Source organism: Dasypus novemcinctus, chromosome 26 (genome assembly GCF_030445035.2).
Source record: "Dasypus novemcinctus isolate mDasNov1 chromosome 26, mDasNov1.1.hap2, whole genome shotgun sequence".
Taxonomy (NCBI): Eukaryota; Metazoa; Chordata; class Mammalia; order Cingulata; family Dasypodidae; genus Dasypus; species Dasypus novemcinctus.
The window spans coordinates 58,492,309-58,496,845 of NC_080698.1; positions in this window are offsets into that span (position 1 = coordinate 58,492,309).

Sequence of the window (4,537 nt, forward strand, 5' to 3'; positions counted from 1 at the left end):
CCCTGTGTCTCAGACCATTCCCTGGGCTTAGTGTTCCGAAGTGATGATTACATCGGAGTGGGGGGTTCAGAGTCACTGAAAGGGCGCAGCCGGCCTGCAGGGGAGTTTCCCGAAACGCCCGGGGCGCCGGGAGGGAGTGGGCGCAGACCCCAGGCCCGTCTTGGCAGTGAGACCGGTAGGCACCCCGCGTGCTGGCGGAGTGTCGTGTAGGCCCGGCTGCGGGGACCCTCCGGGGTGTCGGCCCTGGGCCCTGAGTGCGCTGACACCTGGGGCCCAGGGTGGGCGCTGAGGATCTGCACCCCGAGCTGGCGCCTGTCTTCCAGCCCTCTCCTTTCCCCTGGGAGACGCAGAGGCTGCCGCCTCGGAGGCTCCTGCCCAGAGGGGCCACGGGGGAGCCTGGGAGTGTGGGGTCCTCTGTGTGGGGGCTGCAGCTCGGGCTGCGGGAGCAGGGGTGCCGGCTGGCAGGAGGCCGGGCCCAGCGAGCTGAGGCTCTGCAGGTGGGTCGGGCGCTGGCCCCGGGGAGCAGCTCGGTGGGAAAACGGCCCAGGGCTGCGTGGCTGCAGGTGGCGAGGGCCAGGGGAGGGCTCGGGGGGCGAGGAGGTTCCCGCGGGCTCCCGAGGCCAGGCGGGCAGGGCGGAGTGGCCGGGCCCGTGGTCTGCTGTGGAGAGCGCCCGCGGTCCTGCTCAGCAGGGCAGGGGCGCCCGGCCGGGTGGGGGGAGCGAGCTGAGGGGCCGGCGGCCCAGGGTCGGGGACCTGAGAGGCTGTGCCGAGAGGAGGGCCAGGTGCAGGGGCTGGCGGGGTGGGCTAGCTCGCGCAGGGAGGAGGGCGGGTCTGAGCTGGGGCTGCAGGACCCTCGCCAGGAAGGCCCCTCAGCCCCTCAGACGGGCTCAGGACCACCAGAGGGCTTTGAGCAGGTCCTTCCCGCCCCGTTTCTCGGGGCCAGGCCCCTGCTATGCTCTGAGGCCGCCCTGGGGTCTGGGCAGTGCAGCAGTGTGGTCAGGGGTGCCAGGGCCCCCAGGGACGGCCTGGCCACGTCTGAGCCGTGGGGCCAAAGGGCCTTCCTGGGGTTTTCTTCCCAGGCCCGTGTGTTGCGGAGCCTTGGAGGGGAGCAGGCAGCACGAGGAACAGCTGCTTTTCCTCCTGGAAGAGCCGCTCAGCAAATGCCTGGGGGTGCGGGGGCCCCTCGAGTGCCCAGCGTGAGCCCCCTGCAGGCCCCCCACCCGCAGGGCCACAGGGCTCACAGTCCTCCCCGCAGCCCGCGGGGTTCAGCAGCTCTACCTTGCCGCAGGAGCTCCGCAGGCCCCGCCCTGCAGCTTGCACAGCCCCTTCCCACCTGGGAGCCAAGCACGGCCTCGCCGGGTGCAGGCAGCAAGGGAAGCGTGTCCTACATTCGGGGACGCCGGAAGAGTCTGGGAGCAGAGGGAAGGGGGGAGGCGTGACCACTGGGGTGCAGTGGCACCTCTGCAAGTCCCAAAGCCTTGGCTGCCCTAGCAAAGCCTGTTTAATTGATTATATTAGATGTGACTCTGCCAGCCCTTTCTCAAAAGGTGACGTCCGTGTGTCCACAGGCTCCCCTGCCCTTCCCTCCTGAGAGACTAAAATCACATCGTCTCCCTCCTGTTGTGCTTTCAGCCTCACACAGCGCACCCAGGCCTCGGACTTCCGGGCCCCTCCTGCGCACCCTTCCCCTCCTGCTCCTCCCGTGGGAAACTGGGAAACAAGCAAGAGAGGAAAACCCTCCTGTTGCTGCTGCTGGGAGCGGAGGCCGGCTGCTCGGGGAGGAAAAGGAGCGGGTTCTCCGCCTCGGGCTGCGCCACCCCTGCCCCGGGCGTCAGTCCGGCCTGGGGAAGAGGGTCCTCCCCAAGCCGCAGGGGACGGAGCCGCCTCACTCCTGTCCGTTCAGTCTGCTCACTCCCAGCAAGGCTCAGTGAACGCGCCTTAGTGGCAGGGGACGCGGCCGCCTCGGGACCGCTTGGCCCCCGCTCCCGGTGCCCCCTCCGTCCACTGGGCCAGGGCCCCGCCCCCTCCAGGCCTATCCGCGTCCTCCCCGCAAGGACGTCGAAAGGGGAGCGCGCAGTGCTCCTGCGGGGCCGGCCCCAGGCCTGAGGGCGCGGGGCCACACCTGCGCTGGCAGCGGGCGCCTGCACGTGGGGGACCGCGGCTCTGAGAGGCGACCCGCTTGGGCCACAGGGGTCCTTGGCTGAGGCGGACCCCCTCAGGCTCCTCAGCCGGGCCGCCCGCGCGTCACCGCAGCCTCCGAGCCCGGGACTCCCCGGGAGCAGCTCGCGGCTCTGCCGGCCGGGGCCGGGGAGCAGGGGCGGCGGGGCCGGGGCCGGGGAGCAGGGGCGTCGGGGCCGGGGCGGGGAGCAGGGGCGGCGGCGCCGGGGAGCAGGGGCGTCGGCGCCGGGGGGCAGGGGCGTCGGGGCCGGGGCCGGGGAGCAGGGGCGTCGGGGCCGGGGCGGGGAGCAGGGGCGGCGGCGGCGTGGAGCAGGGGCGTCGGGGCCGGGGCGGGGAGCAGGGGCGTCGGGGCCGGGGAGCAGGGGCGTCGGGGCCGGGGAGCAGGGGCGTCGGGGCCGGGGCGGGGAGCAGGGGCGGCGGCGGCGTGGAGCAGGGGCGTCGGGGCCGGGGCGGGGAGCAGGGGCGGAGGCGCCGGGGAGCAGGGGCGTCCTGGCCGGGGAGCAGGGGCGTCCTGGCCGGGGAGCAGGGACGTCGGGGCCGGGGCGGGGAGCAGGGGCGTCGGGGCCGGGGCGGGGAGCAGGGGCGTCGGGGCCGGGGAGCAGGGGCGTCGGGGCCGGGGCGGGGAGCAGGGGCGGCGGCGGCGTGGAGCAGGGGCGTCGGGGCCGGGGCCGGGGAGCAGGGGCGTCGGGGCCGGGGAGCAGGGGCGGAGGCGCCGGGGAGCAGGGGCGTCCTGGCCGGGGAGCAGGGGCGTCCTGGCCGGGGAGCAGGGGCGTCCTGGCCGGGGAGCAGGGGCGTCGGGGCCGGGGCGGGGAGCAGGGGCGGAGGCGCCGGGGAGCAGGGGCGTCCTGGCCGGGGAGCAGGGGCGTCGGGGCCGGGGAGCAGGGGCGTCGGGGCCGGGGCGGGGAGCAGGGGCGGAGGCGCCGGGGAGCAGGGGCGTCGGGGCCGGGGCCGGGGAGCAGGGGCGTCGGGGCCCGGGCGGGGAGCAGGGGCGGTGGCGCCGGGGAGCAGGGGCGTCGGGGCCGGGGAGCAGGGGCGTCGGGGCCGGGGCGGGGAGCAGGGGCGGAGGCGCCGGGGAGCAGGGGCGTCGGGGCCGGGGCCGGGGAGCAGGGGCGTCGGGGCCGGGGCGGGGAGCAGGGGCGGCGGCGCCGGGGAGCAGGGGCGTCGGGGCCGGGGAGCAGGGGCGTCGGGGCCGGGGCGGGGAGCAGGGGCGTCGGGGCCCGGGCGGGGAGCAGGGGCGGTGGCGCCGGGGAGCAGGGGCGTCGGGGCCGGGGAGCAGGGGCGTCGGGGCCGGGGCGGGGAGCAGGGGCGGCGGCGCCGGGGAGCAGGGGCGTCGGGGCCGGGGAGCAGGGGCGTCCTGGCCGGGGAGCAGGGACGTCGGGGCCGGGGCGGGGAGCAGGGGCGTCGGGGCCGGGGCGGGGAGCAGGGGCGGCGGCGCCGGGGAGCAGGGGCGTCGGGGCCGGGGCCGGGGAGCAGGGGCGTCGGGGCCGGGGCGGGGAGCAGGGGCGTCGGGGCCCGGGCGGGGAGCAGGGGCGGTGGCGCCGGGGAGCAGGGGCGTCGGGGCCGGGGAGCAGGGGCGTCGGGGCCGGGGCGGGGAGCAGGGGCGGCGGCGCCGGGGAGCAGGGGCGTCGGGGCCGGGGCCGAGGAGCAGGGGCGGCGGCGCCGGGGAGCAGGGGCGTCGGGGCCGGGGCCGGGGAGCAGGGGCGTCGGGGCCGGGGAGCAGGGGCGGAGGCGCCGGGGAGCAGGGGCGTCCTGGCCGGGGAGCAGGGGCGTCCTGGCCGGGGAGCAGGGGCGTCGGGGCCGGGGCGGGGAGCAGGGGCGGAGGCGCCGGGGAGCAGGGGCGTCCTGGCCGGGGAGCAGGGGCGTCGGGGCCGGGGAGCAGGGGCGTCGGGGCCGGGGCGGGGAGCAGGGGCGGAGGCGCCGGGGAGCAGGGGCGTCGGGGCCGGGGCCGGGGAGCAGGGGCGTCGGGGCCCGGGCGGGGAGCAGGGGCGGTGGCGCCGGGGAGCAGGGGCGTCGGGGCCGGGGAGCAGGGGCGTCGGGGCCGGGGCGGGGAGCAGGGGCGGCGGCGCCGGGGAGCAGGGGCGGCGGCGGCGGGGAGCAGGGGCGTCGGGGCCGGGGCGTGGAGCAGGGGCGTCGGGGCCGGGGAGCAGGGGCGTCGGGGCCGGGGCCGGGGAGCAGGGGCGTCGGGGCCGGGGCGGGGAGCAGGGGCGTCGGGGCCGGGGCCGGGGAGCAGGGGCGTCGGGGCCGGGGCGGGGAGCAGGGGCGTCGGGGCCGGGGCGGGGAGCAGGGGCGTCGGGGCCGGGGCGGGGAGCAGGGGCGGCGGCGCCGGGGAGCAGGGGCGGCGGCGGCGGGGAGCAGGGGC